Source organism: Adiantum capillus-veneris, chromosome 22 (genome assembly GCF_014529385.1).
Source record: "Adiantum capillus-veneris isolate H3 chromosome 22, ASM1452938v2, whole genome shotgun sequence".
Lineage (NCBI taxonomy): Eukaryota > Viridiplantae > Streptophyta > Polypodiopsida > Polypodiales > Pteridaceae > Adiantum > Adiantum capillus-veneris.
The window spans coordinates 4665998-4690590 of NC_140952.1; the positions used below are offsets into that span (position 1 = coordinate 4665998).

General features: G+C 45.0%; 1 pseudogene; it reads left to right on the forward strand.

Annotated features, from left to right (window-relative positions):
* Window positions 1–3629: 3629 nt before the first annotated feature.
* On the forward strand, window positions 3630–7725 carry LOC147428864 (uncharacterized; annotated as a pseudogene).
* Window positions 7726–24593: the final 16868 nt, after the last annotated feature.

Sequence of the window (24593 nt, forward strand, 5' to 3'; positions counted from 1 at the left end):
CATGTTTGTAATAGATGAGCCTCTTGCTTTATGTTTTGTGCCTATCCCCGCTCTTTGCCCCATTACTATTTCACTTTTTAAGAGCTAAAAAAAAGGATGGTTTCGAGTCGTAAGGGTCAACAGACCAAAATCTTTTTATTCTTGAGAATAAATGGACGGTCTACATAGTTCGAAGATGTTGGACCGTAGATCCCACCTGACAAGGTGGTGTCAATTAGTCACGAGGGGTCGAGGGCATGGTGAGGTGAGCAGTGTGCAGTCTTTATTAGCCAATCAAATGTCAGCTTTTACCCGCACAATAGCACTTTTTGTTTATGTGATGCGCATTGTAAACAGCAGGGCTAGAAAAATACATTTTTCCTAACCGAAGAAAATAAGGGGAAAGTTGAAATTCTCCCAGTTTTCAAGTCAATATTTGAAGCTTTTGCTGGTAATTACACTAAAACTTGTGTAAATTTGCCGGTTTTCTTAAAGGCAAGCTCATAATCTAACTGGGATTTTATAATTTCAGCCGGTTGAAATACACTAGACCCCGGTTTTTTTCTAACACTAAAAAGCACCAAGGCCCAAATAAGTGCGAGTATTGCGACTCATCCACCTTGGCGATGGACAAACGCGACTTCGACTCCACCATTGCCATGCTTGCCTCTACACCACTACAAACAACTAAAGTGCTTCGTTAGCCACATTTGTATTGAATCAAAGTGAGGGTTGTCACCTTAAGGTAATAGGATTTGTGGAAGACAAAGCACAAAAACTCTCTCTCTCTCTCTCTCTCTCTCAAGTTTTTCTCTTGTATGTTCTTGTTTTCTTCTGTTTACAATGCCACGATCTTGATGTCTCAATCTTGATATGTCTAAATATGTCCTTAGCTATTAAATTGTAATAATTCTTTGATTCAATCTCGCTTTATTTTGTGCATTCTTGTTATTTGTGTAAGCATCGTTGCGTCATTCGAAGATTCAACAAGTGTATATTTTTTCTGGAAGAAGAAAATGGAGAGAGAGAGAGAGCTTCTTACTTTTCGTCAAAGCAAGTTTTTTTGTTTCTTAATCGGTACTGTTTCAAGTGCGTTACGATTGTGATGCAACAATTTTGAGTTGTTGTGAGTTAGAACCGTAAGAAGGGTTAGAATTTATATAAAGTGATACGGATCGTTTAAAATATGTTCATTTTTAGATGTTGTCCCCTTTTTATGTTCGGAAGAAAAAGAAAACATGCAAGTCTCCTTGCATGGGGGAGTTTGCATAGTCCTCCCCAATTTTAATAATACGAGGGAACGTGCCATTCCCACGGCAGCGTGCAAAGTTTAGAGCTTTCTTAGTAAGATGGAGCTAGGCATCAAACTTCTATATGAGCACTTCAAGATTTTTTGCCTAGTGAGAAACCATCAAGACGAAAAAAAGTTCAGAGCTTTCTTAGTAAGATCGAGCTAGGATCCAACATCTATATGAGCATAGGTAATTGCATCTAGACAGATGCCCTCGCTTTGCATCTGTTGGAAACAGCCCAGCCCAGGGCTCCATGGCCCTGCCACATTTGGCATAGATGTCGACCAAGGCAGTGCCAAGCATTACGTTTCGTAAAAGGGAACCACAATATTGATCAAACCACCGCCAAGCATGACATCGTACTCCCAACAGCCCCAACTAGCAATCACATCGTCGATTCTGATACCCTCAAGATAGGCATATTAGGCATATCTTGCAACCAACATATTGCAAGTGATGACATTCTGGAGAGAAAGCCCATCACAATCATTTCATGCTTTCGTGATAGTACCACATTTGGCATACATGTCAACCAAAGAATTTCCAAGCATGACATCCTTCACCAAGCGTCGCGGTCAAGTATCTTCTCGTTAATACACTCACCCATGTCAACGGCTCGTGTAAGGCCACTGGCCTTCAAGGCACAAGCATATGCATTCAAATTGAATTTGAAGAGATGCATCCGTGAAAACGGCATAGAGCTTTCTGGCCTTGCTCCTATCGCGCATATCCCACAATCAATGCATTCTAAGACTCGACATTTTGGATAGGAAGCTTCTCAAGCACTTTTTGTGCTTTCTGAAGAGCACCACATTTGGCATAAATATCGACCACGGTAGTTCCAAGCATGACATCTTTTTCAACATCAGCATCTTTGTGATTTTTTGTACCCACATCAGCATCTTGGCGTAGATCCACATGCCTTCAAGATGCATGCATAGGTGATTGCCAGCTGGAGAGATACATGTACACTTGCTTTGCATCCGATGAAAACGACCTAGAGCTTTTTGGCCCTGCTGTTGTCATGTGTATCTCGCTATCAGTGCATTCGAAGAGGCGGCTTTCCGGATAGGAAGCTCCTAAAGCATTTTTTGTGATTTCTTAAGCACACCACATTTGGCATACATATCGACCAAGATAGTGGCAAGCATGACAGCCTTTTACACGAGTCTCTGACTAACAATATAATTGTCAATTTTTGTACCCATATTAGCATCTTGCAAAGAGCCACATGCCTTCATGATGCATGCGTAGGTGATTGCATTTGGACAAAGGCCCCCGCTTCGCATCTGCTAGAGCATTTTGGCCCTGCCCTTATGGGTCAAATCTTGCAATCAATGCATTCCAAGAGTCCACACTCCCGACAGGAATCTCTTCGAGCACTTGCGTAGAGCCACATGCCTTCAAAATGTAAGCATAGCCTTCAAGACCAAAGTACAACTGACTAAATTTGGAGAGATACAGTTGCTTTGCATCCACTGAAAACATCCAAGAGCTTTTGAGCCCTACTCTTGTTGCACACATCCCGCAGTTAGTGCATTCCAAGAAACGATATTCTGGACAGGAAGCTCCTCAAGCACTTTTTGTTCTTTCTCAAAAGCACCACATTTGGCATACATCCAAGATAGTGCCAAGCACAATATCTTTTTACAACATCCTTTGACTAACAACATAATTGTGAATCTTTGTGCCCATATCAGCATCTTGCGTAGAGCCACATGCCTTCAAGATGCATGCGTAGGTCATTGCATCTAGAGAGAGGCGCTTTCTCCAGTAGGGCAAATCCTACAATAATGCATTCCAAGAGTCCACACTCTAGATAGGAAGCTGAAAATAGCCTAGAGATTTTTGGTCGTACTCCTATGGTGCATATCTTGCGACCAGTGGATTCCAAGAGATGCCATTCCCATCATTCAATGTATCTGACATGCAACATTACGGGTAAAATGGTCATCAAGAACATGACAAGGTCGTATAGAAGCACTCCAAGAGACTTTGTATGTTGAGAAACCCTCACTTTTCATGTGGTTAAAATATCCGAGATCTGCCTTGCCACAACCATGTCAATCAACATGCTTCAAAAGGCGACAATTCTTAGAAAAAGCTCATCTAGAACTTTTTGTAGTTGCGTGAGAGCACCACATTCAGCATACATATTGATCAATTCACCGTTAAGCATGACATTCCCCTCCAACGGCCGTGACTAGCAATTACATCATGGATTCTCAAACCCATGTGAAGGTCTTGCATAAGGTGACCAGCTTTCAAGGTGCAAGCATGGGTGAATGCAGTTGGAATTGATTTGTGTTGTGAGTATTGCTTCTTCCCTAGAGTTGTTAGTGAATTTTTTGAATCTCTATGGAGATGGCCTTTGAAGATGGCCTCATTAAAGGCGTGGTTAAATGTGGACGTGGCGTTCTTATGTTTCGAAAGAGCTATGCGCCGTTTTTTGGCATGTTATGATGGATGGAGCAACGGAGAACGGGGATATGAATAGGATACGGTGCAAGATGCCATGCAGGCTTTGACTCAAACACGCTCCAAAATCATGGAGATGTACCATCAGGATGTAGATGCGATGCAGATGGAGGGTAAAAGACCGAGAAAGGTACTTGAAGGAAAGAAAACAAACATGGAGGACGAACTCCATCGGCAAGAGCAGGTGATAACCAGGTTTTTCGAGAATGTGTCTCTTATGCATGATAAGCTGGCCAAAGAAGCAGCACAAGCGAAAGAAGAGGTGAATACGAATGCATCATGTGGGGATGAAATGAGAGGAGATGATGATCAGTTTTTTGAAGTTGAAATGGAGGAACAGTATTTGGCCGAGAAATTGAATGCGATGTTCCCAAGGGAAGGGGTTATTCTTGATGACGGTGGTAATATGGATGTGGATACTTGTGGTAACTCTTATGCTTCCCGGGATGAGGAATTGATGGCTTGCAAGCCAGATGTGCTGAGTGAAGATTGCTCGAGTGAGAGCCATGTTGATGAGCGCCCAACGGGCCCTGTTCCCCTTCTTTACCCTTGTGTTTGGGGAGTGCAAGAATGCACGGAGACGTTAAATTCGGAGAAGGCTGACACACCTCGTACAGTGGAATCCAATGAGGAAGTTTTAGAGGAGCTCCAGGTGGGCCCTGACGACTCCCACCCCTCACATGATTGGGAGACGCAAGCGTATGCAAAAATGTGTGATTCAAAAACCAAGGACAGGCTGGTGTCTGGTAAGAAAATATCAAGTGTGCTGGAATTGTGGGAAGATATGGCTGAGCAGGATGTAAGGTCAAAGATGGTGGATGCGCTTCTAGGTTATGAAACAGGGTCGATCTACTAGGAGAGGGGGATACTCCCTGAGTCGGTTGAGAGACTTGAAACTTCGATGACGAGGTCCGAACCAGGTGTGAGACCAGACGCAAGCAAAGAAGTGGGGATTCGGGTCAAGTCACCTAATCCTAATCAAAGCAATAAGGAGCAATTGGAATTGCTAGGCAAGATGCCTGACATTTATGGTACTCGGGATGAGGATGAGGCTGAACCCAGACTTGATGAAGGAACAGCAGGAAACCCATGAATTTCTTTTATACTGCATGGCAACTCGAGGTAAAGCGCGACCAGATAGAGATTCTTTAGCACCACACATCTCGGCTTCATCTTCAATCCTGCTTCCACAACGCAATCGATTCCATTGCGATGGCACAAGGCTCCCTGGGCCTCCAGGTTCTATTTCCCAAAACCCGCATAACCACACATCTTTGAAGAACTTTTCAATCACCCACTGGCAAGCACGGTCTCTCCAAAAAGCTAACCTTGGGTTACTTATGTGTGTCTCCACTGAGGACCATATGTTGCTGGTTGCATAGGCGCGTACTAGCACTTGTTGCATCCACATCAACCCCACAGAATGGATCTTTGCGAGACCTTGATTCTGGTATATTTCATCAACCTCAATACACATACTTGACTGGCCACATTCCCAACTGTACTCCGTTGTCTTACTTCCATTCGCGACCACTCGGGGGTTGCACACCTACATTGGTGGTTATGGTAAGGGGGCCAAGGCCCCTCTTTGAGTCCCGAGTAAAGTACTCGTGGTATGTATCCAGATTGAGTGCTCTTGGGTTTGCGGATGGCAGCCAGGGCGGTTATCCCTTTTGGTGAGTAAAACCATCGGACAGGCAAAGACTGGGACTGAGACAGCCCTGTTGAGGATCGATGTACGCAAGGGTGTATTGACGTTTGATAAAGGAAGTCTTGGGGTTGGAACAGTAACCCCTCGAGGACAATTATGTGGGAAGGACAAAGGGCAAGGTAGCCTCCTATGGGACCCAGGAGAAGGTACCCAACGCGAGGATGCTTTTGAATATGGAATGACCCACATGTACGGAGGTGCAGAGTTAACAACACAGTCGAACGCGCTTGGTCGATGCAAGGCTAAGCCAGTGGAGTTAGAGCCGTTGGCTGATTTTAGTAGGCTCATTGTGGGAAGACGTATGTTACACCTAATGGATCAGCGGGGGCTGATTCAAATACAGGCCTCAGATGGCCACTGGATTCCCCCACGATGGGGCGGATTACAAGAGGATGCAAGATGGGTAAAGTGTGCTCGATACAAAACCAGTCCTACCAGGCAACAAGGAACGCAATTGGATGGTCAGCGATGTACCGGGGGGCCAGCGAGCAACTAAGATGTGTGGTGAGATATGTGGGCATGAGTGGGACAGCATGTCGGGACAAGAAAAGGATGGCCGATGGATTCCCCCTCGTCAAAGAGGGATGAGCAACGAGTGGGAGCACTACATGAGTGCGCGTGGAAATAACCAGTGTGGTAGAGGGCAGATCACGATGATCAGGCGATGTACAAAAAGGGATGGCAGAATTTTCGGCGATTATTGCGAACCAGGTGTGGTGTCACTCAAGGACGCACGGGAGGAAGAGATTTTTGATGTAATGCAAGAACCATATTACAAGAGGGCAAGCTCCGGTGAGCACCAGCCCGCGTTTCATTCGAGTTGTTTTGTTTGGCGAGTGAATTGGGCTAGATTCACGACAGCAAGATGCGAGGTCGATGATGATAATGGGTATGCTTGGTAAGTGATGTTGCACTTGTTTCTGCTCATTTGGTGGAGCTCACTTTGTATCCGCTGAAAAAAGCCTAGAGCTTTCTGTCCCTACTCGTGTTGTGTGTATCCCACAATCAGTCGTTGTTCCAAACAGTAAGCTCCTCAAGCACATTTTGTGCTTGCTCAAGTATCCCACATTTGGCATACATATCAACTAAGGTAGTGCCAAGCACGCCATCTTTTCTCAAGGGCATCTTGCATAGAGCCACATGCTCGCAAGCTACACACATAGGTGATAGCGTCTGGAGAAAGGCCCTTCCTTCACACCTGGTGAAAACATCCCACTGCTTTCTGGCCCGCCGGCCCTTGTTGGGAACCTGCAAACTGCTTGTGGAGAAGATCGAGTTGCTGCTGAGAGCCTTCTCTCTCTCTCTCTCTCTATATATATATATATATATATATATATAGTGAAGCAATCAAGGCAAACTAGTTTTTCGAAAGAAAGCAGCCACGCCACGTGGGTTAACGAGAGGCCAGGGATTTGATTATGGCTCCTACGCTAACGAAGTAAAGAGTACCTTATCCATGAACGTTCATCCAAACGACCGCACCATGACCACTCCCATGCGTTCTTTCAATATTGGTAGCAGTCGCGGCGGGAGCAAGAAGTGGCCTGTCAGTTCTGCTGATGATATGGCCATGCATATTGCGGGACATGCAGGAGCGCCCCTTGCACACATCCAATTTGCACCCCATTTCACTTGGGGGGGAGTGGACTTGCCATCACAACCCCATGCTGACGCACTTGGACAGAGTTGGTTGCAGTGAAGTCTTCCTCGAGCTTTCCGTATCTTCTCGCGACTAGGATATTGCGGGCCACCTTGGGCAATGCGAACAAGGATGATGTTGAGGTTCATACTAGTGTATTGAGAACACAAGGTAAATAAGCAAACGTCTTGGCTGATGATGCCTAGTGCCAATGTATGGAGATTGACAAAATCTCTGAGACATGCTGGAAGAGTGGGTTGTTGGAATTCCGAGGCTTACATTTACAAAAAGTCACTGACTTCTTAGAGATGTATGGAAGCGACTCCCAATTGAGTTTGTGAGGTATCTCAATATGCATTCCAGAGGTGAAGGTATCAACACCTACAAATGTGCACAATTGATTTCTCTGCTGCTTGTGCTTTTCTGCCAGCAATTGTTTTACTTTTCAACAGAACATGACCAGTTTATGAGCTGATGCTGTTTTTTTTTTTTTTCATATGGTAATCTTGGTGATGTAATTAGGAGATGCAGGTTTTCGTTTAGGTTATGGATCTTGGTGTGCTTTTGTTAGGTATCTGCGGCTTGTACACTTATTTAGCAGGCAGAAGCAGATTCTCACATATTAATAAAGGCTTTAAGAAGAGCTGTTAAGGCTGGAGGTTACTTAATCCTAGGCCCTTTAACCTTGTCACCATGGGTGCCCACCCAACTTAACCCCCTGGTGTTTTCTGTTACCGCCCACCCTCTATTCTGTTTCCTTGAACAGGTGGAGGCTGCTTCTGGGACTGTTTGCATGATATATAGCCCATTGGGCAGGGTTTTGCTGTTGGCCCTTTCTTGTTTTTGAGATCTACAAATGTAAACCTGTTGAAAAGCATGCGCATGTCTTATTTGTGTCTTTGCTCGTTGGCTGCTACTCTGAATCTGAATTTGCACGAGTCTTATCTGAATTTGCATCATATTTTGATAGTCTTATCTGGTCTGGGGGTAGATGTCAATCATAAATGAGTCATTCATTGGGACTTGAACAGAATGCGCACAAAAATATCCACTTGGCACTGTGATGAACGGCCAATGCGTGTAATTCTGTACTTGATCGATGTATTCTCTCCCTTTGCTTGATTGGCACTTACAGAAATTTGACTCTTTGTAAGAGATTTTTTTGGGTTGAGTTGATAACTGCTCAGATGTTCATTCAGTCTTGGAAGCTGATCATTAATTGCTTTAAATTTAATTGGAATGGTAGAAGAAGATACACAGGCAGTCTCTAACTTCTCCTCTACTTTTCGGTCGCTCCCCATTTTTTCTAGTTGCCACCACTGCAAGAGATTCGAGGAGAGCAATTAACGCACGACCAATTAAAAGCTGATCAATGTGTAGAAGAGAGAAGGTAAATAAGTAACCGCGCATAACTTTGATCATTTCTTGCACAGGTGCTTGATAAAAAAGATCAAGATCTAGAGGAAGGCTAGAATAAGCGATTGCAATCAAGGTAACTAATTGAAGGTAATAGAAGAACTGGAGGATCAGGTAATCAGCTTGCAGCAGGCCACATCGACCCAGTATTGATGATCAACAAAGACATTGAAGTGCAATTGGTGCAATAATCGATTTTAAAGTAAGGAGGGCAGCTCCAGCCTTAGCTATATCAGCTCAACTCCATTCACGCATTGCATGTGGTGGATAGAGCTTCAGCTTCCATTGGCATTCGTTTGGCCTACATAAGGCCTTCGTCAAGCATGGAACCCTTGGGAGCAATTGTAGACCGTTGATAAAGCGTGCCACATGATCACAATATATAGAAAACCTTTTTTTTTTCAAAATGGCAAGCCAGAAGGGCGTTACCAGTAGAAGGGGGTTAAATAAGAAAAAGAGGCCAAATCAAGTGAGATTTGCGGAGTAAGCACACCTTGCTGGCATTGCAGGAGGAGGGGGGAGCTATTTTTTTTATGAAAGGCATGGCATTGGAAGCATAACAGCATGCTGATCAGGGTTAGTATCTCCGTATTTAGTTCGTGTGCCAGATTTCGAACACCAATTTCAACTATCGGCAATTTTGCGTGCCACAAGGTGGAGCGAGGAAATCTTGATGAAGGTATCTACGAAGGCAAGCTAGGTAGGGGGTACCAGCTGGGGTAAATTCAAAAAACAACAACGTGTGGGCAGCGTACGTCGATGAGCTGCAGACGAGGAAGGGGCATGGGGGCCATGAGGCGCGAGAAGCATACAAAGAAGACCTGCGATGCTCCAGCTGCAAGGGCTCGAGCTAGCCGCTGCATATGTTTTTTTAATTGTATTGCTCGCCTACGAAGGCAAAATCACCTACGATGGTGTTGGCTCACTGCAAGGCGTACAATTTTCTGAGTTACACGTGTTCGATTCCCCCATCCATTTTTAGAAGGTGAGTTCCAAAGCTCCGAATCTTAGAACGAATGACTAAAGTAGAGGGTCTCCATTATCGAAAACCTTTTTTTCCTTTTTTTGTGAAAGGGACATTAACGAAGTGTTTAAGTAGGCTTTTCTATCTCATTGAGGAGTGGGTCACACAATCTCACACAATCTTTATTATTATTGTCCTCTAGTGCAGGCCACTGTGAAATTTCACCTTGTTAATTATGGGTGGCCATTTTGGTCCAAGCCTCTAGGCCTTAATCTTGGGCAGTCTTATCTTCGTATGGGCAGCCCTTGAACTTCCCCAATGGGCGGCCTCGAGCCCTTATATTACGCATACTTAGCGAACGTTTGCATTCAATACACATGTTGACCAAGGCAAGCACTAGAATCCACATTATTGCTTGCATATCAATCAAAGAATTGCCATGATTAACATTCTTAGCTTCCTAGCCCACTCATTCTAAACATCTCTTGCAAGTAATGTACTCCCAAAGATAATATATCAGACTATAAGCTTCTCAGGCACTCCCATGCATTCCAAAGTGAACCACATTTGGAATATATACCGACGAGCAGAGCATTGTCAAGCACACATTCATTGGTAATCTGCAATGCACTCCAAAGACAATATCCCGGTCATAAGTTCTTCAAGCACTCTTTGTGCCTTATGAGGTGCACCAAATTTGGCATATTGATCGACCAAGTCAGCATATATATTGATAAAGGTCAGTGCCAAGCACTTTCCTTTGCACTGAAAAATGCACCACATTTGGCATACATATTGCTCAAAGCATTGCAAAAGCACCATGGATGCTAGCCAAAGAAGAATTAGACAAGGTGAAGGGTACCATTGCCTCTATTCGCACACCATCAGGATACATGAGGTCGCTAAAGGGAGCTTTCACAAAAGTGAAGAAGGATGGAAGCGTTCAATTGTATAGGTTGAAGTCCCATGATTGGCACAAGATGCTTCAGGTAATCTTCATACTCCCTATTCTATCTATAGCTTGTGTGTATGACTATCACTCACTTTCCCTTCTCCTGATTTACATTGTAGTTCATTCTGCCGGTGCGTATGTGTATATGTTGGGACAAGAAAGTCAAGGACGCTATTTTCAAACTAGGAGAGCTAGTAAGGTATACCACAAGACTCCACTCAACTACACCTTTTTATGTACACAATAATTTCAACTAGCACTTAGTGTATCCTTGTGTATTTTCTTGCAGATTTGTGGGCTCTAAGGAAATCAAAACAGATGCTATCCCTGCTGCTCAAACACTTGCAACAGAAACTGTGTATGCCATTGAAGATGCATTTTCTCGATCGGTCCTTCTTAGTCAAATTCACCTCTTGGTTCATGTGGTGAGGGAGATCGCTATATGTGGAGTAGTGCACGCACGATGGATGTTCTTCTTAGAGAGGTTTTTAAATACTCTCAAAGATTTTGTGCGGCTACGGTCTCAACCAGAGGCATGTATGGGTGAAGGGTGGATCGTTCAAGAGGCATTTGTTTACATATCAGAGTATTTGGCACAAGTTGATCCTTTTGGTCAGACGAGGAAGATGCAAGGATGACTTCACACTTGCCAAGTGGAAAGGGGAAACTACTTAACATGGATATGAATCTATCCCGAGTGGTCAATAACTTTTGTATTACCAATGCAAAGATTATGACCAAGTGGCAGGTGGACTTGTGGACAGTGGCAAAGGCAAGGCGTTTGCAAGAGTGGGAAGCATGGAAACGAGCACATGAAGGAAGGAGGGCACCCCTAGTGCCTAGACACCCTGCATGTTTCCCATATCTCATTAGTGCAAAGTGGATTCATGAGAGAATGACTGAGGCAAAAGCGCGCAGAGAAGACATCACCAGCAAAGAATGGGAGTATGCACGAGGCTGCGTACCAAGGGTAGAGTACTCATATACCTAAACCATATTGTAATTTTTTTTCTTGAAATTATCTTTAATATGTATTCGATAAATTAATATATTTTTCTATTTTGTAGTGCCTTTCCTTTAACTCTATGTGGTCAAAGGCTCGTCACTTTCGTACGCGCTGGTGCAGCCAAAGTTGGTATAAGCTAGGAAATGGTCTATGCTAGGTAGAGGCAGCAGGCAAGTATAGTGTAGAAGGCTAGGGCAGATACCAAGATCCGGGGTAGCCAAGAGGTAGCGGAGAAGTATGCTCAATGCGGCTTTTTAGGCCAAGGAGACTCAAAGAGGGATTGATTGGGGTAGCAGATGAAGGTGAAGTACTCTATCAGTGTCCTGGAATGTAGTGTTCAGTGTGCTCTAGAAGCCGATCCAGACGGCTCGTCAAACGGAGCCCCGGTGTGCAAGATACTAAAGTTTAAAGGTAGAGTGTGTAGCAGATCCCCGACAGACACGGTAGCTGGGGACAGGTGGCCCAGCCAGGTTCAGTGGATACATGTAAAGTCCTCAAGTTGTGGAGCATGCCACTCTTCTCGGATTGAGAATCGGAGCTGCGGATAGAAAGTTATGGGTAGGTCGAGATTTTTCGGGGGCCGGGTCTGATCCCGTTTGCTCGCATTGAAAAATGCGCCATCTGGTGTTTTCATGAGCTCGCCAGGTGTTTGGTGCGTAGTATGCTGCGTATGATGCTAGCAAGAAGTGGCAGCACGTGGATCGGAGTTCTAAGCACGGAGATATGCTCGGCCGAAGTTAGCAGTTTGTGGCAAATGTGAGGACTCAGATGCTTTTTCTCGGTTTGGGGTGCACTGATCAAGGTCGGGTTAAAGTCGCCTTGCGGGGTCGGCATGTGAGCTTGAATAATTGAATGCAGGGTTTCGGTCAGGTTCGACGGCCGGTGCATAAGCCAACTGAACAGGATATGGCAGAGCATCCAATGCAAGCAAAAAAAGTTTTTTTTTAGTTAAAATGGGCGGGGGGGGGGACTTGGAAGCCTTCAAAGGGCGAACTCCAACAGGGTGCCATGTGGAGGGCATCATGGTCCCATATGCGCAGCAAGCCCTCAAGGGGGTACACTTTATAGCCTGGGCCGTGAGACCCCATTAGGACACAAAGGGGGAGAGAGAGGGGAGCTCCCTCACCCCGTGGCGATAGCGGACCCCAGAGGGCGCTACGCTTGGCGTTGCAGTAAGCGAGCACGGAGGCGCAACCGATTTTGTGGTGGTAAAAAACGGTGCCCCCGACAGTGGCCGTAGGCAGTCGACAGTGGTAGTTTGTTGGTACCGTTTGATGATGTGGCAAGCGCCCTTAGGGGCTCGTTCCCATGCCCGCGCCTCAAAGGGCCCCCCCATTTTTAGGAGGTGAGTCACCCCCCCCAATAGCAACATCACTATTGCCTTGCAAGGGGAGGATCCCGCAACAAGACCATGAGCATAGAGAGAGAGAGAGAGAGAGAGAGAGAGAGAGAGAGAGAGAGAGGGAAAGAGCCCGAGGGATGCTAGGAGTACAAGAGCAAAGCAAAAGGCCATTTCAAGGTCGACCAAGCAAAAGCAAGGGCAAAGGCAAGGCCGGACCAAAAAAGGGTGAAGGAGGAGTTGATCGGGCGTCCAATCAAAGGGATAAAAAAGAGAGAGAGAAGGCTGGAGGGAGTGGGACAAAGAGGCTATGCCAAAGAGGAAATGTAAGGTGAGCTGCCCAGAAGAGGTAAAAAATGAAGGAAAAGAGGAAAAAAATAAAACAAAGCTTAGGGGGCAATAGCGAACTCGCTAATGCCCCCCCCCCTCCCCCCAAGTGCAAAGAGAGCAAGAGAAAGCAGAGAGAAGCAAAGCGGTTTCCCCCTTCCAAAAGTTGCCAAATCAAGGTGTCAAATAGAACAATTAAATTGTAAATTTCAAAATTGAAGTTCACCCCCTATAAAGATCAAATTTTAGTGAAATTAAGGGCTTTTTTGGTGCCGTTTGAAGCCTGCAAAGTGGAGTTCTCTAACAAGCTAACCCCTTTGTAACTTTTTCTTGAAAATCGCCATGGTGATGGCAGTGCAAACTAGTGTACATGCGTTTTGAAGTGCAACCAAGCCACCGTTTCCCCCTATTGCTATTGTTTTCCCTTCCCCCCTTCTCTTTCTCCTGCTTTCATGTTTCCCCTCGGTGTGGATGTGTGTGCCCTTCCGGACCGACAGTGTTTTGTGTGAGAGAGTGAGATTGAGCGGCTGTGAGTGTGTGTAAGGGTGGAGAAAGACCGTGGCAGTAGGTATGCTTGGTGTGGTGGGTTTGTGGAGTGTGAGAACAATGGAAATTGAGCAGGTGGCGGTCTGCTAGTGTAAAGTGTATTTTTGAAGGTGTTTTCCGAGAGGATAGGGTTGTTGTGGATACCCTGAGGTATAGAGAGGCCCTTGTGTTTGTGTTGGGCGTGTTCCCCCATTCCCCCTCTCCATCCTCTGGTGCCCCCACGCTGATTGCACCCAGTTAATGGAAAAGAAGTGGTTTTTCGCGTTGGAAGTCATGGCAGCTAGGAGCTATGGACCAATTTTCACTGGCGAAGGAGGCCCTGACAAGTGGATGTCAGATTTTGAGCTGTATATGCTATCTTTGCGTATGCCGAATGAGGATAGCAAGATGCAAACTTTTCCTTTGGTGATGCGTGGTAAAGTAAAAGAATGGTATGAAGCATTGGAAGGTGAGCCGAGGCAAACATGGCCGGCTCTACGGGCGAGGTTTCTTCACGACTTTCACAAGGAGGCGTCCCCAGTCGAGATTGATGCAAAGCTGAAGGCACTTAAGGAAAAGAGTTTCTATTTTTGGGTCATTTTGAAGAGTGTTGAGCAGAACTAGCGACAGCCATGCAGAGTGGCTAATGGAGACTACTTCAAGCTGGATAAGTTCATGACGTGTCTGCATCCCAAGGTGAGAGAAAAAATCAATTTTGAAAGCCCAGTAGAATTACAATGGTGCAGTAGCGATTGCCCGATCAAAGAGCATAAAGATAAAGAAGAAGATAGAGCAAGATGTGTCTGGCTACGAGAGGATGGCCCCTGTTCAACCGCAGAGTCCGAGGGAAGCTATGCACGAAGAAAATCATGGAAACCGAGGTGTAGCTATTGTGCCACAAAATTGGGTACGCACGGTGCAAGATTTATCCGAGAAATTGCAGGAGTTGTGGCTTAGTGTCATGGATAGAGGACAGCCCAAAGGAGCAAGGCGCACGGCAAGGCCACTGCCAGGTAGGTGCTACAATTGTGGAGAAGAGGGGCACTATGCACCTGATTGTCCTCAGCCACAAAGGGAGAGAGAAGGCATCTACTCGCTTTTTGGTAGAGGTCGAGGTCAAGGGCAATTCAATGGTCCAAGAGAACAAGCGGTGGAGAATCCTTTGCATCCAGCTCCACCAACTGGAAGCGAGGTCCCAAGAGTGAATATTATCAGGGTGGATAAGAAGGTTGTTGAGATTTTGGTTAATAAGAGAGCACGAGTTGAGAGGGAGACAGAGATAGAGCGGGAAACTAGAGCTCGCAAAGGCAAAGAGAAGGTGTATGAAGGTAGAGAGCAACCCCAGCCTAGCAAAAGAAGGAGACGTTGCAAAATCAAACAAGCCGATTTCCAATTAGGGCGTGTCTATCCCGAGTACAATCTGGTAAGTGACGTTCAAGATCAGAAAGCAAACAATATTTTTGGTCAGCTGGTAGCTTTAAATCCAAAATTGAGGAGGCAGTGGTCTACAAGTGCTAGCACCAGGCTGCCAAGAGCTAGGGGGACTGTGCAAGTAGTGCGAAACATGGCTTTGAGGGTAGGTAGCCCCACTGATGCTCTTCCACTTGTGGATGCGATTATAGAAAAGAGGATGCAAGTACAGGCCTACATAGACGGTGGAGTGCAGGTTTGTGTCATGATAGAAGCAGCCATGAAAGAGACGGGAATCAAGGCAGTAGTCAAGTCGGATGTGTGCATGAGGATGGCCAACCATACTAAAGCCAGGTGTCTTGGTGTGTCTCAAGATGTGAACACCAAGGTGATGGGTGTAGAGTGCCTGATAAACTTTTTTGTGATGAAGGCAGGAGATAATGCTTATCCAATCATTTTGGGTATACCATGGCTTTTGGCGATAGGAGCTAAATAGGATTAGGAGAGTAAAGTGTTCACCTTGCCTGACAAAGAGAAGGGAAGACAAATTGTGCTTGATTTGAAAACCAAGGAGAGCAGTTCTCGTCCTATGGCAGTTAAAGATGAGGGTGACATGTAGCTATGAGTACAAGACAGAGACGGGATATGATGAAGGCTACACTAGTACAGAGGAAAAGGAAAGCGAGGAGGATTTGCTAAACATTAATACAGATCTGTTTGGAGTCACTATAAAAGATTTTGGTGCAGATGAGGAAAGAACTGCTAACCTTGATGAAGACAAAGTGTGGAGTGAATTTTGGTCTTGCTTGCCCGATGATGTGACGGCAGAGCAGGTGTTAGAAAGGCAAATGGAGTTAGATTGTGAAGGTGGCAATTCCAAAGCTAGAAGATGATCAGCTTGGCCCAGTCTATGGTGAATAGGTTGAAGACTTGGCAGAGCAGGTTCTTGAAGCTAAAGAGCAGGATGACAAGGTGCAGGAGCTTGGTGTTGTACTATTGGTGAGTATGCTATTAAAGGTTGCTTTGGATATGTCTTTACATCAACTACAAGGCCTTCCTAGTGTGGGTCATGGTATAGAGTCTTTTCTGCCAGGCGGTTCAAAAATGGTTAATGAAGAAGCATGCTATGGAGGGCTTCATGAGCGGCGCATTCCATGGTCTATGGGAGAGGGTCAAAATGCGTATGTATGTTTTGCAGTTAGGTGGAAAGGGAGCAAAGGTCATGATATAAAGCAACAGGTGGAGCAAGTGGGAAAGACCAAACCAAATTTTTTGGGTAGAGAGATGCAAAAAAAGGCAGATGGGTGATGAAGTATGAGAATTTCAAATCTAAGAACAAGTGGATGGGTCCGTATAAAGTGCAAAAGGCCTTTCCAAATGGGACCTATCAGCTGGTAAGGGTAAATGGCAAGCTTCTTAGGAACAGGGTGAACGGTGTGCGGCTCAAATTATACTTTGAAAGGAATCTAGTGCCCGAGGTGCTGCAAATTGTAATCAAGGGGGTGGGCAACCCACCTAAAGCATGCGGTGTGCGAGATAAAGGAGATGAATATTTTGTACATAGCTTGTATATAGAGTTATGGTTTTACGAGTGCTTTCAATCATGAGGTTGGTGTGCCAGTTAAAGTTTTGTACATATGCTTTTGGTCGAACATAAATGTTCGACGAGGGGGCTGGGCAATGATGGTGCAACCAAAGTTGGTCTAAGCTAGGAAATGGTTTATGCCAAGCAGAGGCAGCACGCAAGTACAGTGTAGAAGGCTAGGGAAGATACCAAGATCCGGGGTAGCCAAGAGGTAGCGAAAAAGTATGCTCAATGCGGCTTTTTAGGCCAAGGAGGCTCAAACAGGGCTCAGTTGGGGTAGTAGATGAAGGTGTCCGAAGTACTCTATCAGTGTTGTGGAATATAGTGTTCAGTGTGCTTTAGAAGCCGGCCCAAATGGCTAGTCAAACGAAGCCCCGGTGTGCAAGATACTGAAGTTTAAAGGTAGAGTGTTTAGCAGATCTCCGATGGATAGGGCAGCTGGGGACAGGTGGCCCAGGCAAGTGTTAGTGGATACATTTGTAGTGCTCGAGTTGTGGAGCATGCCGGTCTTCTCGAATTGAGAATTGGAGCTACGGATGGAAAGTTATGGGCAGGTCGAGATTTTTCGGAGGCCGGGTTTGAGCCTGTTTGCCCCCATTGAAAAATGCACCATCTGGTGTTTTCATGAGCTTGCCAGGTGTTTTGGTGCATAGTATGCAGCATATGATGCTAGCAAGAAGTGACGGCACGTGGATCAGAGTCCAGAGCACGGAGATATGCTTGGCCGAAGTTAGCAGTTTGTGGCAAATGTTAGGAGTCAGATGCTTTTTCCCAGTTTGGGGTGCACTGATCGAGGTCGGGTTAAAGTCGCCTTGCGGGGTCAGTACGTGAGCTTCAAGATGGGAACGTAGGATTTTGGTCAGGTTCGACGGTCGGTGCATAAGCCAACTGAGCAGTATATGGCAGAGCATCCAATACAAGCAAAAAAAGGTTTTCTTTAGTTAAAATGGGGGGGTTTTTTTTAGGAACTCGGAAGCCTTCAAAGGGCGAATTCCAATAGGGTGCCACGTGGAGGGCACCATGGTCCCATATGCGCAGCAAGCCCTCAAGGGGGTGCACTTTATAGCCTGGGCTATGAGACCCCAATGAGACACAAAGGGGGAGAGAGAGGGGAGCTCCCTCACCCGTGGCGTTGCAGTAAGCCTACAGCAAGCGCGCATGGAGGCTCAACCGAATTTGTGGTGATCAGAAATTGGTGCCCCGAGCAATGGTTGTACAGGGCCGGCGGTGGTAGTTTGTTAATACCGTTTGATGATGTGGCAAGCGCCCTTGGGGGCTCGTTCCAGTGCCCGCGCCTCAAAGGGGCCCCCCACTTTTAGGAGGTGAGTCACCCCCCCAATAGCAGCATCGCTATTGCTTGGCAAGGGGAGGATCCCACAATAGGACAATGAGCTTAGAGAGAGAGAGAGAGAGAAAGAGCCCGAGGGATGCTAGGAGTACAAGAGCAAAGCAAAAGGCCATTTCAAGGTCGGCCAAGCAAAAGCAAGGGCAAAGGCAAGGCCGGCCAAAAAAGGGTGAAGGAGGAGTTGATCGGGCATCCAATCAAAGGAATTAAAAAGAGAGAGAGAAGGCTGGAGGGAGTCAGCGGACAAAGAGGCTATGCCAAAGAGGCAATGTAAGCTAAGCTGCCTAGAAGAGGTAAAAAATGAAGGAAAAGAGGAAAAAAATCAAAAGAAGCCTAGGGGGCAATAGCGACCTCGCTAATGCCCCCCCCCCCCCCTCAAGTGCAAAGAGAGCAAGAGAAAGCAGAGAGAGGCAAAGCGGTTTCCCCCTTCCAAAAGATGCCAAATCAAGGTGCCAAATGGACCAATTAAATTGTAAATTCCAAAATTGAAGTTCACCCCCTATAAAGATCAAATTTTAGTGAAATTAAGGGCTTTTTTGGTGTCGTTTGAAGCCTGCAAAGTGGAGTTCTCTGACAAGCTAACCCGTTTGTAACTTTTTCTTGAAAATCGCAATGGTGATGGCACTGCAAACCAGTGTACATGCCTTTTGAAGTGCAATCAAGTCACCGTTGCCCCCTACTACTGTTGCTTCCCCTTCCCCCCTTCTATTTCTCCTGCTTTCATGTTGTTATAGAATTGACATTTTACTATTTATTGCAGCTGACAGGTGGAAAAGACTAGACCCAGCTTGACCTATGCAAATGTATTTGTATATCATGTATATTTTATTATTCAAGTGCTCTTTTATGAGCTTTGGCCATTTATGACCGGCCGGCCAGTTTGTACTCACTTTGACCATTCAAGAATCTATAAATTAAATACATGCAAGAGAGAAATGGTCACTCTTGCACGGGGGGAGATTGCACCCAGAGTCTGCGTTGCTCTTCTCTCCTCTCCTCTCTCCCCTCTCGACGTGCTGGCGTAGCACTCCACTCTAGGAGGTGCGCCTGCACGTGCTCTCTCGCTCTATCTCGCTCTCTTTTTCTCTCTATTCGTGTACGATTTGATTATATGGTCACAGGATTTGCCAGGTATGCATATTTGTGGTGCTTTGTTGTTCCTATCATGCTATTTGAGGTATTTTGCAGGGGCGCTACGTCTTCCGTTTGTAGCAGTGGTATCAGAGCTGTGGCTATGCTCTTGGACTTGCAGCAATGATAACTATAGAGATTATGGTGAACAAAGATAAGTCATGCTTAATTACACTTAACTTCTCCTGTTTAAAATTAGAGGTACGTGATTATTACAAACCTCCTCGCATCATAAGTATTTCAAATTGTTTAAAGACATTGGATTTTTTTAAAAGATTAATCGAATATCTATACAGGTAAAGATAAATTAGTATAGTTTAGAGCATAATATTCGTTAATATGATGCATTCGTTCGAATTCGAGGACGGAAAGAAAGAGATTAAGCTCTCATATTGTTTATATACTTTAAGCCTAGGATGGTCGATTTATAAGTATTGGAAGTCTGATCAGTTTCGTCCGTGCTATGAGAAGAAGAAGAATTCATGGTCGCTTCTTGTAGGAATAAACCCGAGAGGCCTTGGGAGTGCACGAGTGAAGACGTACAATGGAGGAGACCCGAAACTCGATTGACTAATCCACCATCTCTCCGCTTAGTGGGAACGACCCTCAAGTTATTTTTGTGGGAATCGTTGAATGCCCTAATCATGTTTTATTTTAATTAAAGCACACAGTGGAGGCATACTCCAGAGAAGGTGGCGCAAGAGGAAAATCATCAACTAGGTATGCAAGTGCCGCCCAGCTTCACTCATCACAAAGCAGGGGCAGCGACGACAGTGCCGTCAGACATGGGCAGCATTTGCAGCGTCGTCAGTGCGTGCCTCATCAACTCGGGGCTCAACCACTACCGGCATGTTGAAGTGTTGGCTGGTGTGCCACCCACATCTATTCCCCCCCCCCGCTTTGGCATGCAGAGTTGGACCTTTTTTTTTTCTTTATCTCTCGTTATCTCTCTCCTTCTCTTGCAGTCTCCCTCTCAATGCCCATGCAGCGGCACTTTTTCTCTCTTTCTCTGTATCTCTCTAGCCACCAACCGCCCTCGGACTCTCTCTTTCTTACCAGGGCCACCACCCACTAGTTGCATGCAACTGCACCCAACCAAAGAACTCTCTCTCTCAAGCCGCCATGCAACCCACGCTTACACACCCACCAACTGGCTATGACAACCTGCCGCTCCCTTTAGTGTTGCAGGGTCGTTCAAGGCGTACCCCAAGTGAAGCTGCCATCAGCTACCACTGCTCTCCGCTGCATGCGGACTCCAAATTGGTTGTAAATCCCCACCCACCCACACACACAAACACACACACCTCTGTCATGCCGCTGCCTCTCACCCACCCACTTCAGTTAGCTGAGCTGATCGATTTCTCTCTCTTTGTTGCACAGTTCTTTGCGCACCTTTTTCTCTACCCCACGCTAGGTGCATGCAACTCTCTCCCTCTGCCCCTCGTTTACTACACAAGGCGCGCACACACCCCGTTTACCCCCCTCCAAGAGGCATAGCAGTTGATGCAAACCCCATCCACTTTGTACTCGCCATAGCTGCACCCCACTATGCAATTCTCTCCTCAGCTTGCCCTCCAGTCCCACACCCCCGCACTTCATATCGGAGACGAGCTGCAATTCTGTCGCTCCTACCGTGCTGATCATCTGTGTAGTTGTCACGTTATTCAGTTTGGAAAGCTTGTAGATTCCCACACATCACTGTCTGTGTGTGTTGCATCACCTCCTCTCTATCACACAATATCCAACGCTGCAGTGGGACATGGAGGAGCACGGTCGAGCCTCAATAATCCGAGGTTGCGACAGTGACTTCATACGACATTCAGACTCAGATGAGTGCAATAATGTGCGGGAGGCGGGCACGCCAACACAATGGAAGTGTAACCAATTATTTCGCGTGAAGCTCACAGCTTACAATAATCTCAACAGTACTCACTACGAGCATCGATGCAAGGCATGATGAGAAAGCGTGTCAGCATGAGCAATTTTGGGTTATTAATGGAGCCCCTGGAAAGCCACTCTAACAGTCTCGCTACGACTAAGTACAAAAGTGGGCATTGATGAAGCTATGCAGCCGATCGATGTAATATCTCCTCAGACAGGGCATGGCGTCCGCCATCTTCATATTGATGCTCATTTTTGCTTTTACTTTACTTCATTTCATTTTGTATATGAACATTGTTTTAGATCTATAAGGCTTGTATGGTTTTGGTCCCATACGCACTAGGAGACAGGTAATATAACACTTCATTTCTTCTCTCTCTCACTCTTACCCATCCCATTACGACTCCAATGCAATACTTTTTCCTGACAATTCACGATCAGACATTCACGATGACGCGGCTGCATTTCATCTGATGATTTCAGAATTAGTTTTCGTCTTTTATTGTAATTCATTTTATTTTTGTACCCAGGTAATTAGATTAGATCCACAAGAATTTTTTCATTTTTCCTAGGTAATTTTGGTATTTTAATGATGGTTACTATAAAATTTTATTTCATTTCACTCTCTTCACAATCCCCCACCATCCCCCTATTGTTATGTTTTGAGAATTCATGTCAATCACATTATATTTTTTTATAATTATGCAATGTATAATAATCCACTACTTAAGCTTGCACCCAAAAAAAAAAAAAACACTCACAAAAGACATGGCTCATATATAACTTGGACATCAGTGTGCTATCTTAACCGCCCTCAAAATTGCAGCTTCTCCTGAGCAACTTTACTCATTCTAGTTGAACATGGTCACTGAGTTGAAAACAGTCTTTTGATGGAACTTTCAACCACAATTAAGTGCTTCAAAACTGTTTGAGCACAAGTTGTCCTGCACCTACTCATACACTCGATAGGTTCTTGCTACTGTTATTACAATGTTCATAATTGTGTCCTATGTTTATTTAGCATTCTTTTCAAACGACTCTATCTAAATTTTAGTTACACACACTCTTTGTGCCTTATGATTCCACTTTTAATGCCAATGGTAAGCAGATATATCACACATTCATGTCAACTTCTCACTGTTAACATGACATGTCCCTTGTATGTCTATCACTATGATCGTTCCCATTTTGTACAAATTCTCTCTCGAATTATCTTTTTTTTTTTTAAATTGTTTTTAGTGCTTTTTTTTTTTCAAAAGTTTGCAGAGAAGACTACATACAATGTTTAGATATCAAGCTCCAGGTATGACATTGCTTAATACATTTTGATAATACCCCCCTTGAAACATCATTACAATTATTCTTGATAAGTAAGATCTATCTATGTATCTTTAGACCTCAAAGTAATATTATCTAATTCAACACAAGCTAGTACCTATCCCATCTGGACTCTTCCGGAGATAACTTGTCATACCACTACTTACATGAGCTCAGCTGGTGTGTGATGATTGCTAACATTCAGTATACGTTTCCACATTCTAGTCTCTTCCAATTTCATATCAAACAGGTCAGTTATTTTTTCACTTTTTTTTATGCCTAGCCTAGTCCATTGGTCACGAACACACAGATTCACCGATTTAGGCAATGTGTAGATACTCATCTTGGTGCAGACCCGCCGATTTAGGCAGCACATTGATAAAGAACAAATTCATGATTTTTAAGCAATATCAAATGCAGATACGCCGATTTAGGCAGCATTAGTGCAGATTCACCGATTTAGGCAGCACGTCTTATTGGTGTAGATTCGTCGATTTAGGCAACACCGTCACAAAATCATGTTGCAGTGGCTGGCCACCACTGTAACTGGTATGATTTTGTTACCCGGGTACATAATAAACAGTGATTTGGATTTGGACTTATATTGTGGAATTGGAATTGGATTGGGATTTGGTATCTGGTGATTATTATGGCAGTGTTTCTGTGACGAGACTTGACATTATGATATTAATGATGAATGTGACCAATGATATCCTGATTCACCAGGGTATGACATATACTGCTTATTCTAGTGGTATGGGACACTAGAATAGGTAGTATGTGGATGACGACAGGCATAAGATAATGTTGTTTAGTTTCATAAATTTTTCTTTTATTATGTGATGTTTTTGACACAACATACTAATCACTGTTTTTGACAAGTATTGTTTGCAGATTTTTATCTTCGCAACTGAGGGCAGTTGCTTTCCAACGGAGAGGTATGTTATAGAATTGACATTTTACTATTTATTGTAGCTAACAGGTGGAAAAGACTAGACCCAGCTTGGCCTATGCAAATGTATTTGTATATCATGTATATTTTATTATTCAAGTGCTCTTTTATGAGCTTTGGCCATTTATGACCGGCCGGCCAGTTTGTACTCACTTTGACCATTCAAGAATCTATAAATTAAATACATGCAAGCGGGAAATGGTCACTCTTGCACGCGGGGAGATTTCACCCAGTGTCTGCGTTGCTCTTCTCTCCTCTCCTCTCTCCCCTCTCGACGTGCTGGCGTAGCACTCCACTCTAGGAGGTGCGCCTGCACGTGCTCTCTCGCTCTATCTCGCTCTCTTTTTCTCTTTGTTCGTGTATGATTTGATTATATGGTCATAGGCTTTGCCAGGTATGCATATTTGTGGTGCTTTGTTGTTTCTATCATGCTATTTGAGGTATTTTGCAGGGACGCTACGGCTTCCGTTTGTAGCATATGTTTCCCCTCGGTGTCGACAGTGTGGATGTGTGTGCCCCTTGGACCGATGGTGTTTTGTGTGAGAGAGTGAGATTGAGTGGCTGTGAGTGTGTAAGGGTGGAGACAGACCGTGGCAGTAGGTATGCTTGGTGTGGTGGGTTTGTGGAGTGTGAGAACAATGGAAATTGAGCAGGCGGTGGTTTGCTAGTTTAAAGTGTATTTTTGAAGGTGTTTTCCGAGAGGATAGGGGTGATGTGGATACACTGTGCTATAGAGAGGCCCTTGTGTTTGTGCCAAGCCTGTTCCCCCATTCCCCCTCTCCAGTGCCACACTGACAAGCGTAAAACCACCATGGATTGTGCTATCATGGGCAACTTTCACACAGATGGTGATGAAGCCAGGTACTGTGGAACTATTGAAAGGATACTAAAGGTTAATTTTAGAACCTTTCATAACTTCATTTTCGAGTGCAAGTGGTTTCCAAATGTGTCTAGACGACATGAGAATGGCCTCTACATGGTGGACTCTAGTGTGCATCACACAGGGAGGTATGACAATTTAGTTTTACCGCGCAATTGTGAGCAGGTGAGTGACATGTACCTTTTTTTTAAAACAATTATTTGCTTGTAGCATTAGTTATACCAATGTTACTCACTTTGAGCTTCTATTTTATAGTCATCTATATCCCACCAATCCACCAACCAAAACTTTCGTTCGTAATTCTCGTAACACCTCGGGGGAGAACCATTTTTTCCACTAATGAAGTGGAGACTATCTTTGACCCTCTTCCACCTCCGACTTTGGATGAGGTGGAAACAGAGGAGAGGAAGGTCGATGAATCAAGTTTGGCGGCAGCAAGTCTTAGCGAGGATGATTGTCATGAT